The following is a 13,541-nucleotide window of genomic DNA, read 5'->3' on the forward strand; positions in this document are numbered from 1 at the left end:
ACAGCCTTCGAGTCAGGCCGTGACCTCCCCTCGCTTCTCAAGAAAAGCCCTGGGATGGGGGAGGAGCACAGACTTAAAAACTAAATCTGGAGGGTGCACCTGCCCCGGCACCCTGCCCCCGCCCGGTGGCGCTGCATTTGCTCGTCCAGCCCCGACAGGAGCTCGTCCCCAGCGTGAACTTCGGATGGGGGGGGCCCTCGGGACGGGGCGTACGAGCCACACGGGGGTGGGGGCGGCCCGGCCGGGTTCCCCCAAGCTGCATCGCGGAGTCCTTCCTGATGCTGGTGTGGGCGGGAAGAACAGACCCCTGGCTCCGTGACCTGCTGGGAGCCCCGCCCGCTTCGCCACCCTTCCCGGGCACCTCCTCCGGCTTCCTTCCTCTTGTTTCCCTGGCGGTCCTCTCGGGTGATGTTCTGTGGCTTCCGCACCGTGCATTTCTGGTCTGTAGCCCTGTCCTGATAGCCCTCCCCCAGCGTGACGCCCGCGCGTTCCCTCGCACAGTGAATACCGAGCCGTGTACTGTCTTCGCTAGAATTTACTTTTCTTGGTACCTCCTTCTGGTTCCGTTAGTGAGCTGTTCTGAGTTCTTAATCGCTTGACTTTGGTCAAGGTTGAGGCTGTTTTCTGTGCCTTCGTTTTGAGGGTAGTAAAGGTGCTACGGCTTAACGGGCTGAGCCACCCAGGCGCCCCGCGTCTGGGGCTTAAAGCTCCGCACGAGGGAGTCACCGCCAGGGCCACCGTCCTCGGACCGGGCCGCGTGTGGCGGAAAGGAATCCCCGGTGCCAGTGCTTCGAGGGACCCGAGGGCACCGCCACCCAGCCCCGCTCGCGGACGGACGTCCTCGTGCACCTTCTCCGAGCGGGACGGGCACTGAGCTCCGAGCTCGGAGTGCGGCTCTGGGAGGTGCAAAGGCCCGGCGTGTAACGGGCACGGAGCCGGGGAAGTCGCGTTCCCTTGCCCCCCGTGTGTCCCCATCCGTCCGCCTGTCGCTCGGGGTGGCCCCCGTGGGCTTCCAACTCTGGGGGCTCTCCTGACTCTGCCTGGGGCGCCGTCAGCGGTTTCGGGGTGGAGTCGAGTCCCCCCACCCCCTCCCCGCTGGGCGGGTTGTTGCCATAATGCGTGTTCTTCCCCGGTCCACCCCCGGTCTCTTCCACGGTTCGTTGGCGTGGCGTTGTTTTTATAAACTCGGGCATAGCGTCAGGCCGACGTTTGTAAGCAGAAAACATCGGCGTGGCGAGCGACGCCACGTATCACCGCCAACATTCTGGAAAAAGGTGACGGACGCCCTGGAAGCTTCCTGTCCGTTTTCACGACTTCCACCCTCTCCGTGGCGATCGCTGCCCCGGATTTCACGTTCACCGTCCTCCAGCCCTTTGCTCCAGTTTCCCCACAGGCGTGTGTCTCTCCGTTGTGATACGCGGCCGACGCTCTCGCGGCAGCGAATGAGCTTGGTCAGGACTCATTTGTGTGGTGGTGTTCCCTGCTTTCCGTAGATGCAGACAGTTGTGGGTTTTTTGTTTTTTCTTTAAGCTTATTTGTTTATTTTGAGAGAGAGAGAGCGCTAGCAGGGAGGGACGCCGAGAGAGGAGAGACGGAGAATCCAAGCAGCCTCCGTGCTGTCAGCACAGAGCCTGATGCGGGGCTCGATCCCACGCACGGTGACCTCAGGACCTGAGCCGAAATCAAGAGTCGGACCCTTAGCCGGCTGAGCCCCCTGCGGGCAGCCCCATAAATGTAAACAGTTGTAACACCATCACATGCAGTCCGGAATATTTCCACCCGCCTCCCCCCAAAGGATTCCTTGTACCCACCTGCCGTCGTTTAAAAAAGACGTCCTCGTGGGTATGAAACGTGTCTCCTTGTGATTTCAATTTGCATTTCCCAACGGACGCGGGTATGGAGCATTTCCGTGTCTTAGTACTGACCCGTGCATTTCCTTTCGTGGAAGGTCTTTTCCAGTCTGGCTCATTTCCAAACTGGTGTTACTTGCCTTTTTGCCGTTGATCGGCGAGATTCCTTACATATTGTGCGTGAGTCCCTTGTTTGGGATCCGCATGCTGAACGTTTGTTTCTCTCAGTGTGTAGCCTGCTGATTCACTTGGTTAATGGTACACATCGGAGAGAAGACACATACCTTTTGATTAAGTTGGCCTGTTCGTTTTTAAAAATCTCATGAGTGTTGTTTTCCGTGTTCTGAGAAGCCTTTGTGAGCTGGGGAACCTCGCTGCGCCTCCCACGCAGGGCTCCTCCCTTCTCCCCGGATGAGTGGGTTTTCCCCGCATCAAAGCAGTTCTCTGTCCCGCCAGCCGGATGTTTTCCAGCGTAACCCGCTTCTGACCCTGCGCACCTGGAGACAGCCTCGGATCCCACGGGGTGAGGGCTCGGCCCCACGAGACTGCCCAGCCTCCTTCGGGGGCCACTTGTAGGTCCTGACCAGCCAGCTCTGAGTCCGAGGTTCCCACGGCCCCCTCTTCGGGTTCGATCACTTTGCTGGGTGGCTCCCAGACCTCAGGAAACAGGTGACTGCTGTGCCATGAGAGGACACAGCTCGGGGACAGCAGATGGAAGGGGTGCCCAGGGCGAGGGGCGGGGGAGGGGGCAGAGCCTCCGTGCTGTCTGCAGGTACCACTCTCCCCACACCCCTGCGTGGTCACCTGGCCAGGAACCTCCGGAACCCGGTACTTTGGGCTTTTCTGTGCAGGTCTCCTGTTAGGGGCAGCACCGGTCATCACTCAATTTCCAGGCCCTCTCCAGAGAACAGAGGATGAAACTGAAAATTCTAAGCTTTTATTCATAGCTTGGTCTTTCTGGCGACCAGCCCCCATCCAGAAGCCACCAAGAGCCACCTCCTTAGAACAAAGGACGTTCCTATCACCCAGGCGATGCCGAAGGATTTAGGAGTTCTGCGCCAGAAACAGGGGCAGAGCCCTACACACGGGTCTGTCCTGTTATTTCATACGTCGTCTGCCCCAAGTCTTGAAGGTAACGAGTGTGTTTTCTCTGGAACTTCTGTGGCTCTGGCACTATCTTTAGGTCTATGCTGGGTCTACGTTTTAGACTTTGTATTCTGTTCTGTTCCGTTTCCCTGTTCTTTCTTTTTTTTTTAATATTTTTTGAAAAAATTTTTTTAGCTTTGTTCATTTTTGAGAGACAGAGAGAGACAGAGCATGAGCGGAGGGAGGGGCAGAGAGGGGGACACAGAATCCGAAGCAGGCTCCAGGCTCCCAGCTGTCAGCACAAGGCCCGACGCGGGGCCCGAACTCACGGACCGCGACATCGTGACCTGAGCCAACCGACGGAGCCGACTGAGCCCCCCAGGTGCCCGTTTTTAGTTTTAAAAGTAAAAACTTTTCCTTTTTAAAAAATGTTTACTTATTTATTTATTTAGGACACGTGGGAGTGGGGAGGGGCAGAGAGAGAAGGAGAGAGAGAATCCCAAGCAGTCTCCACACTGTCAGCACGGAGCCTGATATGGGGCTCAAACCCACAAACCGTGAGACCATGACCTGAGCCGAAGTTGGACGCTCAACCGACTGAGCCCCCCGGGTGCCCCTCTATGCTTCTTTTAATAGATAGAGAATCTGTATTGAAATCCTCTTTAGTTCCTGATATTGGCAGTGTGTTTTCTCTCTCTCTCTCTTTCTTTCTCTTTCTTTCTTTCTTTCTTTCTTTCTTTCTTTCTTTCTTTCTTTCTTTCTTTCAGAAAGGGAGAGAGGGCTGGGGTGGGGGGAGGCAAAGAAAGAGAGGGAGAGAGAGAATCCCAAGCAGGCTCCAAGGTCAGCGCAGAGCCTAACATGGGGCTCGATCTTACGACCCTGGGATCATGACCCGAGCCGCCCTCAAGAGTCGGACGCTCAACCTGCTGAGCCATCAGGCGCCACACTTTTTTTTTCTTCCAGTTTTCTACACACTCCTTTTTTCTTGATTAATCTCCTCAGAGAGGCTATCAATTGTATTAGCCTTTCCACGGAGATGACTCTGGTGATTTTCATGATTGTGTATCTAAGTTTTAGACCCTTGATTTTCCCTCTTCTCCTTCTTCTTGTTTCCTGTCTGTCTCCTGCTTTCCCTGAATTTTATTTCCTTTCTTTTTTGCACCTATAGGTGAAAACTGAGACCATTGCTCTCATGTCTTTTTTCTTTATTAACACAGGCATCTAACGCTCTGGCTTTTCTTTTAACCCCCGTGTTAGCTGTCGCCTACAACTTTGATATGCCTTGCTTTCATTATCATTCACTTTGAAATATTTCCCAATTCCCTTTTCCCCTTTGTTACCCTTTTCCACTGATTGATGGCTTATTTAAAAGTGTTTTGGCTTGATTTCCTGATATTTGGTGATTTTCTAGATGGCTTACTGTTACCACGTTTAAGTTTGATTCCACTGGATTGGAGAATATAACCTGTATGATTTCCGTCTTCCTGTGTGTTTTGAGACATGCTTTATGGGCAAGCAAATGGCCTGTCCTGGCGACCATTCCTTGCATTCCTGGGAAGAATGTGAGTTGTTGATGGGGTGACCCCTCGATGGTGCGCAAGGCCCTCCTTCACATCTTCTGTATTCTTCGGGCCTGAAGACAGTGAGGAGGGCTCCGAGTACATGCTCTGTGCTGGTGGGGCGGGCGGACAGGGTCTCCCTGCAAGGAACCAGGCTTTGCTGTAACATGCCAATTCAGAACCCACGTATCTCACGCTTAGAGACCGTCTACAGCAGCAGATGAAAGTTACTCGATTTCTTTAAGTCGACTACTTGTTAAGGGCGTCAGGTGTGTCTGTCCTGGCTGGGGAGCTGGGGGGGGGGGGACAAGTTTTCATCAGGGGACGGGATATTGCCTGTGGCTAAGCGTGGCTGGTGCCCTTTCCTTCAGAACTGAATGTGCCCGGTGAGCCAGAGTCTGCTCTGGTGCCTTAGATGAGGCCTCTAACTGCCTTGCACCCAGCGTGGTCGGTGGGCAATGCGCGTGGGCCCCCAGCGTGCACGTTCCCTCTGACTGCTCGGCCCCGACCCTCGGGGCTCCCGTCCCGTGTGGCTGTTGGAGCCCAGCAGGGGTTAAACCACCCACCGCAGAGTCTGAAGTTACCAGAACCGAGCGTTGTTGTTCCGATGGGGAGCCGAAGCCCAGAGGGCGGCGGGGCATTGGGGGAGGTCACGTGCTGAGTGGTGCCACTCGGAAACGAGTGTCAGCTCTCCCGTCCCCTCTCCACGGCTTCGGCCCTGGGCCGGGACCCGAGACAGCCCGGCACGGCCAGTGCTGCACAGCGTGCAGGCCAGAGGGTCAAGGTGAAGGGTCAGGAGGCCTTCTCTGTCCCCAAGACCCCCGTCAGGAGACGGGAGCCCGGAGGGGAGCACGGCCTGGGCCCGTCTGCCATCTCCGGGCGGCGCTGGAAATTCCTCCAGGCGTCAGCTCCCGGGACTGATTCGTTCGGGGCCGAGGTCACAGTCTGTGACCGGGGCACACGGGCGTTTGGTCCGCGGGTTAGAGGCTCAGTTGCCCCAAGCGGCTGGGAAGGCGAGGAGGGCGGAACCCGCTGGTGAGAGGAGGTAATTGTTCGTGCGCGGAAATCGTGCTGCAAACCGCCAAGTGTCAGCAGGTGAGCGGGCGTCCGCGTGTTTTCGTCCCGGCGATTTATTCGGCAGATCTCTCAATCCGTGGCAAAGTGCTGTTGCCGTGAGGGCTTGATGGTTTGTTTTTTCTGCTTAAGCAAAACATAAATTATCTGGCCCATTAATATCCGGGCGCTTTAATCCATTATTAGAGGAGAAAAGTAAAAATCCTGCACGAAGATGAATGTGTGCTTTTAAGGTGATTAATAATGCGCAGCCCCCGGCACATCCATCACTCTGCCGATGGCCCCGGCCGGGAAGGGAGGACGGCTACGGGCTGGGAATCCTGCGGGCTGCCGCTGCTCAGTGCCTCGTCTGTCCTCGGCCCCTGCCCCCATCTCCCCTCCTCCAGAGCCCTCCCCAGCTCCCTGGCTCCTTGCCTTCCCCGTAAAAGCCAAGCTTCCGGCGCTCGGCAAACTGCGGGCCAGGGCACCTACTATGTGCCCGGCCCGGCACCGAGGGCAAGGCCGGAGAGCCTGGGTCCGGTCCGAGTCTCTGCCCTCAGAGGATTTTCTGTGCATTCGAGAGAGGACCGCCCATGGAGAGGAATCAGGTGCTGTGCCCGCTCGGCAGGCTGCAAGGACCTTCGGAGCTGGGTGGTCAGGGAGTGCCTCCTGGAGGAGGTGGATGAGAAATGCGTGCTAAGCACAATGAAAGATGTGGATTCTGGAGCCCCGCTCTGTGCTGAGCATCCCGCCGGGGCTCCTTGTCACGATACTGAGTCCATCCAGTCGCCCTGCGAGGTGGGTATTGTGATGTCGTCTCACAGGTGAGGACACCAAGGCTCGGAGGCGGAAGTGCCTGCCGGGCATCACACAGTGGGGGCTCAGAGGGCTGGGTCCCGACCCTGTGCTTCCCCTGAGGCCCGAGGGGCAGAGGAGCTGGGGGCGGTGTGGACTGTGGGCCTGCGGGCAGAGGGGCCGGCGGGGCGGGCGGGTGGGCGTGCTTGGACAGCGGGGCAGCAGGGTCGGGGCGGCCTCGGTGCCGGAGGGAAGGGCTGCCCGCCTCCGACCTCAGCAGCAGTACCGTGTCCCCTGCTGCCGGGACCGTGTCCTCCGTTTGGGGGAAGGAAGTGCCCACGGGCTCCGTTCTCCAGTGTCCCCAGTGGGATTGCCTGGGCCTGTGAGCCGGGCTCAGGGCCTCCTGGTCCTTGTCCTCCTGCCTCGGCTGCAGGGGCCATTCCCGATGGCCTTACAGGCGCCTGGTGCTGAGTCGCCCCGGGGGGAAGAGGTCTCACGGACACCCGCTGTGGCCAGTCCCGAGGGGCTTCTGCACGGAGGGCTGGACCCTGTTTATTACAGGCCGACCTGCACATCGCGCGGTCTTGTCATTTCCCAGAGAGCTCGCTGTAGAGCTGCTAGGATCTCAGTGGACAGGCACCCGCACATGGGCGTCCCTCACCTCTGGCGGGGCCAGTCCGGGGTAGGGAACCGAGCCACGGCCCCCCCCCCCCCCCCCTCCGTGGCAGGTCGCGTCTGGTGACAAGACCTTGGCCTCTGGATGGAGAGCTGTGGCTTACAGTTAAAAAAAAAAAGAAAAGAAAAGAGAAGAAAAGAAAAGAAAAGAAAGCTATTTGGTTTTCATCTAAAACTCAGAGTCCCTTGGGCACTCTGTAGTCTGGCAGGTGCCTATGGGAGAGGCCGGATTGGTCCTGCTTGAGTCACGTGCCCTCCGTTTGGACCAATCCCGGTGAGTAGGTTGTACAGGAAGCGCCGGGGTGGACAGTTCCCGCCACAGGCGCTGGGGGGCGGTGGGCAGGTTGCCGGTGACGCCGTCTCCCCCGGCACTTCCTGGGGGACACGGCCCTGCTGGTGGCCTCGTGTATGTATTTATCAGGATCTCACCTGCCTCCCTCTTTTGCTCCGTTCGGCTCCCCCCGCCACGTGGTGCTCCACCTGTTGCATCCACACGACTCCTGAAACAGAATGCTACGGGCACCAGTGACAGTCACAACAGAGTTCACTGCAGTGAGAGGCAAGGCCGACCGGTCGGGACCGACGCTCTTGATAAGAGTGCGGCCCCGAACAGCCGGGGTACAGAGTTTTTAAGGCCCATCACATCGTTTTATCATTACCTGGGAACAGAACAGAGAAATAGTTCCCAGATGAGTTAGAAACAGTTTCCAGATGAATTAGAAACAGTTGTCAGACGAGTTAGAAACAGTTGCCAGATGAGGTGATTATTTCAGACTTTCTGCCGCCAAGTTGCAACCAGTGGATCTCTTTGAACTTGCCTCTGATGCTCTTTTCTTTGAGTTTTTGTTTCCTTCATTGGTGAAGCCTGATTCACAAGAGTATGAAGCGGACTTTACAAGAGTAAAGCAAGGCTGTTATCTCTTGACCTTCAGGGTCAGAACGAAGCTGTTATTTTTCAAGCTACCTTAGCCCTACACTACAATTTAACCCTGACACACCCACGCTGTCCACGTGTGCTGAGAAGTCCTGCATCACGACAGGTGAGTGCCCAACATGGCCCGGTTGGGGGACCTCGGTGGCTCCAACTGTGGCTGCACATCAGTCTCCACAGGACGTCTACATGTCCGAGTTAATATTTTTTATTTTATTTTTAATATTTATTTATTTTTGAGAGAGAGAGACACAGTGTGAGCGGGGGATGGGCAGAGAGAGATGGAGACACAGAATCCGAAGCAGGCTCCAGACTCTGAGCTGTCAGCACAGAGCCCAACGTGGGCCTCAAACCCACAATCCGTGAGATCGTGACCTGACTTGAAGTCTGCTGCTTACCCCACGGAGCCCCCCAGGGGCCCCCCTTCTTGGCATTCATTACTGTCGGCCGTTCTTATATGTACCTTGTGACCTGGTGCTCTGATGGCCGGTGAGCTCCAGTCTGGGGTCCTGTCCACCCTGCCTGCCCCTGTCCACAGCGCCCACCCCTGTCCACACTGCCCGCCCCTGTCCACAGCGCCCGCCCCTGTCCACAGCGCCCAGCCCTGTCCACACTGCCCGCCCCTATCCACACTCCCTGCCCCTGTCCACACTGCCCACCCCTGTCCACACTGCCCGCCCCTGTCCACACTCCCTGCCCCTGTCCACACTCTCTGCCCCTGTCCACACTGCCTGCCCCCGTCCACACTCCCTGCCCCTGTCCACACTGCCTGCCCCCGTCCACACTCCCTGCCCCTGTCCACACTGCCTGCCCCTGTCCACACTCCCTGCCCCCGTCCACACTGCCCGCCCCTGTCCACACTGCCCACCCTTGTCCAGCGGCAAGTATTTATGGGGCTTCTGAGGCCTCACCTGGGGTTAGGCTTCTCCGGATTCTGTTTGCATCTGCGGTGGCCGGAAGCCCGACGCCAGGCTGTTTGTGACTCACAGGTGGTGTCATCTGGGACCTCAAAGTCACATCGGAAGTGGCTTGTGTTTCCAGGAAGCTTTTCCTCTTCAGGCCGGAGGAGTCTCCCGGCCGTGTCTTTGTGGGGGTCCAGGTTTGGGGCCCCTCCCAGCCTCACGGACAGGTTTGACATCAGACCGCCTGCCTCGGGCCGCGGCCAGGTGTCCTCAGCCCCAAACATCTGGCGGCTCCCAGCGAAGAGCCTCTCGGTGTCCAGGGACAGAGCAGACCTCGGGCCCCCTGTTCTCCCCGGGCTCCTTATTTCCCTTTTAGGGCTTTGTAGGTCCCTCAGTTTTGTGCCAGCTCAATAGTGGGTTCAGGCGCATTTTTACAGCTCTTGTATCCGGCCACTCTGTATCGTGGGGAGAGGGGTCCTCCAAGGGGCACACTGCCTCCGGAAACGGGCCACCGTGTTATTCTTCGCAAAACCACCACTGGCTTTGTCCTTTCAAGGTCCCTCTTTTCTTTCCCCCCTTGTAGTGCCAAGGCAGGGGTGTGGGAGCAGGGTGTACCCCATCCCCGTGGACATACCTGGATGCCCACCGAGCTACCTGGCCCTCTCAGATCGGCAGTTTTGTGCCTCTCTTGGGGGCTGCACCCCCTCCCCTCCCAGGGCCGGAATTACAGAGAAGCTCTCGACCCTCCAGGGCAGGGTGGCGGTGGGAGTGGGCTTGGGGATCCTCCTCAGGGGGTCTGGCCCTGACTGCCCGGGTTCCAGGGGTGGGCAGGGCAGGGGACGGCAGGGACGGGGGCAGCTGAGGGCTTGACCCCAGGGCACAGAACCTGATGAGCGAGTGGGTATCCGGGCGGAGAGCCCATCCCGGCGTGGGGACTACCCCAACAATGAGGCCTTCGGGGCTTGGGGAGAAGGCAGACAGTCTCTAGGGGTCGAGGGTCTCCACGGGCTGAGAGAAGAGGCCCCCTCCCCCGGCCTCCGGGTCTCTGAGCACAAGGAGCCGCGATTCGACCCTGCGGTGGCCCCGTCTCTCCCCTTCTCTGCCCTTCCTTCGTCCTCTCCTTTCGTTGTTGTAAAAAATCCATTAGGTTTAAGGGGCGCCTGGGTGGCACAGTCGGTTAAGCGTCCGACTTCAGCCAGGTCACGATCTCGCGGTCCGTGAGTTCGAGCCCCGCATTGGGCTCTGGGCTGATGGCTCAGAGCCTGGAGCCTGTTTCCGATTCTGTGTCTCCCTCTCTCTCTGCCCCTCCCCCGTTCATGCTCTGTCTCTCTCTGTCCCAAAAATAAATAAACGTTGGAAAAAAAATTAAAAAAAAATCCATTAGGTTTTTATTTGCTTTAAAAATACTGTTCATTTTCCTTTTATTTATAACAGTAATGTGTTCACGGTGGAATCCCTGGAAAATGTCAAGCACGAGAAGCTAGCTGATGCCTGCCCCCAACCCCGTCTACTATCACTTATGACTATTATTGATACTTCGCTGTTCATATTTACGTATTTGCCACATATAAATAAGCACACAACTTAATAATGTATATTACGAAATTTGCATTATTTTATAGACTGCCTTCCCCCCCCCCCCCAGTTAATGAACTATTATGAAAAATTGTCATTGCTCTGAGCGTTCTTTGCAAAGATTATGTCTAATGGCTCATACGTTCCATCGTATAGATGCAATTTCAGGCATTCGGTCAATTATTATGCATTTGGATAATTTTTTCCAAAGTTTTAGTTTTATAAATAAGTCCTTGATGAGCACCGTTGTGCATAAATTTTTGTGCGTATCTGTTTTTTTCCCCTACGTCCATATCGCTGTGAGTGGAGTTGCTGGTTAATTTTTTGTGTGTGTGAGGATTTTGATTATGGTATGGAGGTGTCATACGGTAATGTGATATATATGTGTATATATATGTCATATGAAGTGCCAAAAAATATTGTGTTCTGTAAAATCATGCAGTAAACATGACATGACTTATGGGAGAAAATGTGTTTAAGGCAGATCACTGAAAATTATGTTCTGTTGTAACCACAACACTAACAAAAAACAACCATCTTAATAAAAATGCTGTTTAAAAATTAAATTTCTAACAAAGACAGCAACAACTGCTTTATTAAAAATTTTTTAACGTTTATTTATGTTTATTTATTTTTGAGAGACTGAGACAGAGTGCAAGCAGGGGGGGACAGAGAGAGAGAGAGAGAGAGAGAGAGAGAGAGAGACACAGAATCCGAAGCAGGCTCCAGGCTCTGAGCTGTCAGCACAGAGCCCGACATGGGGCTCAGACCCACAAACCGCGAGATCGTGACCTGAGCCGAAGTCAGCTGCTTGATGGACTGAGCCACCCAGGTGACCCACAACTGCTTCACTTGTAGAAGCCGGAGAGGGGTGAGGGGAGGGGATGGGGAGGAAGTGCAGGGTGAAGGGGAGGAGGTCAGAGTGCAGAACGACGGCCTCAGGATACTTTCGCTGTCGGCGCCCACGCGTCCCCACTTGGACTCTGCCCAACACAGAACACCTCGCCAATCTGATAGATATGGGATCTCGTTTATAAATGTGTGGGTTTCTTTTTTTATTATTACCAGGAAAATTGGCTATTTCTCACGTGTTGCTCAGCCAACTCTGTGTTCCGTGGGAACTGTGGGGCCGGGATGGTGCCTGTTCCTCTGTGGTGGCACTTGGGGTTTGTTTATCAAGGTCTCTCTTTACATATGGAGGCCATTAACCCTTTGTTGGTCATAACGACGTCAAATATTTTCTCAGCTTGTCGTTTGCTTTCCGATGTTTCTCAGGTACAGACGTTCGTCACGTCTCTGGTGTCCCCGTACCATTTCTCCCCTGGTTTTGTGCTTGGAAAATCCTCCTGTACCTGGCAGTCTGTTAAAGATTGACGAACACCCTCTTCTAGATTTTTTAAGTTTCTGCTCTTCTAAATTTGATTTAAAAAAAAATCAGTCTAGAACATACTTTCACAAATAGTGTGGTGACCTAATAATGTAGTTTCCCCCGATTTTTAAAGAGTTGGATGTCTTGCTATAAGCCACTGCCTCTTCCTGTAGCACACGCCCATCTCGTTATCATAAACCAGGCTCACTCAACAGTGACGTGTCTTAGTTCATCGACCTGTGTGGCAGTATCGTCCCTGGTCTCCTTCCTGTAGGTTCACATACTTATATATTAATGTGTATTTTTGAGAGAGACAGAGCGTGAGCGGGGGAGGGGCAGAGAGAGAGGGAGACCCAGAATCCGAAGCAGGCTCCAGGCTCCGAGCTGTCGGCACAGAGCCCGACGTGGGGCTCGAACCCACGAACCGTGAGATTATGACCTGAGCCGAAGTTGGACACTTAACTGAGCCACCCAGGTGCCCCTCTTTTTTTTTTTTTTTTTTTAATGTTTATTTATTTCCGAAGGAGAGAGAGACAGAGTGTGAGTGGAGGAGGGGCAGAGAGAGACAGAGAAAGACAGAATCCCAAGCAGGCTCCAGGCTCTGAGCGGTCAGCACAGAGCCCGACGCGGGGCTCGAACCCACGAACCCTGAGATTATGACCTGAGCCACCCAGGCGCCCCAGCAGGTCCCCGATTGAAACCAACCGTGTGTGGGGGTGTCCTGGGACTGTGACAAAGTACCAGAGACAGAGTGGCTCGGAACCCGGGGGGTTTACGGTCCCACCGTCTGCATCGCAGCGGTCCGAGTTGAGGTGCCCGCGGGACCGTGCCCCCTCGCCGACCTCAAGCCCTCTGTGCGTCTCCCTGGCCTCCGGTGCCGCCGGCAAAGGTGGGCGTCCTCGGCGGTGGTCCCGGCTTCTCCCCGCGTCTCGGTCCTCACTCGGACCTCTTCCCGTAAGGACACCAGTCTCACCGGATGAGGGGCGCTCCCGACTCCAGCGTGCCCCCAGCTTAACTAATTCCGCCTGCCAGGTCCCTGTCTCCGAACAAGGTCCCCGTGAGGTACGGGGACAAGCGCTCCCCGGACCCTTTTAGGCAGGACGCACTTCACCCCGTGACGCCAGTAACTCCGCGTGAGCAGAACACACAGCGGCGGGAACAGCAACGGAAATCTTTACGACGCGTCACGTTTCCGCGCGACCGCATCATCCGCTACCTTGTGGCAATCGCCTGCGTCACGTCGCAGCGTTCTCGCAAACCTGGCCGACCCGCGTTTATCCCTTAAAGGGGTTGTGTGCGTCCTGCCGTTGCTCACAGGGCCGTTCACGTCCGCATCCCCGCGCCAGCTGGGCCCTCCGCTTGCGGTCTCTCCACGCTTTGGCGAGCGTTACGAGGCCACGCTTCCTCCTCGAAGGAACGGCCACGCTTTCCACGCGGTGGGTGTGCCGGGACCGAGGAAGCGCGTGCGTGCGCATGCGCGCGCATGCGCGTGCGCGCGCGTCCTCCTCGGCCCGCGGACGGTGCCTCTGGCGGTCACCGAGGCAGCCACGCGGGGCGGAGGGCCGTGACACCAGCCACCCCCTTGGCCTTCACCAGACCCGCCCTCGGGCGGCCACCTTCCCGGCTTGCGGCCCCACCGGTGCCCCCGGCCCCGCGGCGTGGACCGGCCGTCCCGGCCCCGCCTTGGAGCCGCCGCAGCCCCGTATGTTCCCCCATATGCTCGAACCTTTTCTGAAATTCTTCCAT

General features: G+C 56.4%; 2 long non-coding RNA genes across 2 annotated transcripts; both read left to right on the forward strand.

The window, feature by feature from the left end:
* Nucleotides 1-1,725: 1,725 nt before the first annotated feature.
* LOC125152126 (uncharacterized) lies at nucleotides 1,726-4,823 on the forward strand. The gene is made up of 3 exons (XR_007147053.1): nucleotides 1,726-2,519; nucleotides 2,702-2,982; nucleotides 4,348-4,823. It is a non-coding gene; the product is annotated as an uncharacterized LOC125152126 (long non-coding RNA).
* Nucleotides 4,824-4,828: 5 nt separating this feature from the next.
* LOC125152124 (uncharacterized) lies at nucleotides 4,829-10,972 on the forward strand. Its single transcript, XR_007147052.1, has 4 exons — nucleotides 4,829-6,346; nucleotides 7,072-7,292; nucleotides 7,528-8,058; nucleotides 10,286-10,972. It is a non-coding gene; the product is annotated as an uncharacterized LOC125152124 (long non-coding RNA).
* Nucleotides 10,973-13,541: the final 2,569 nt, after the last annotated feature.

Source organism: Prionailurus viverrinus, chromosome E1, assembly GCF_022837055.1.
Source record: "Prionailurus viverrinus isolate Anna chromosome E1, UM_Priviv_1.0, whole genome shotgun sequence".
Taxonomy (NCBI): domain Eukaryota; kingdom Metazoa; phylum Chordata; class Mammalia; order Carnivora; family Felidae; genus Prionailurus; species Prionailurus viverrinus.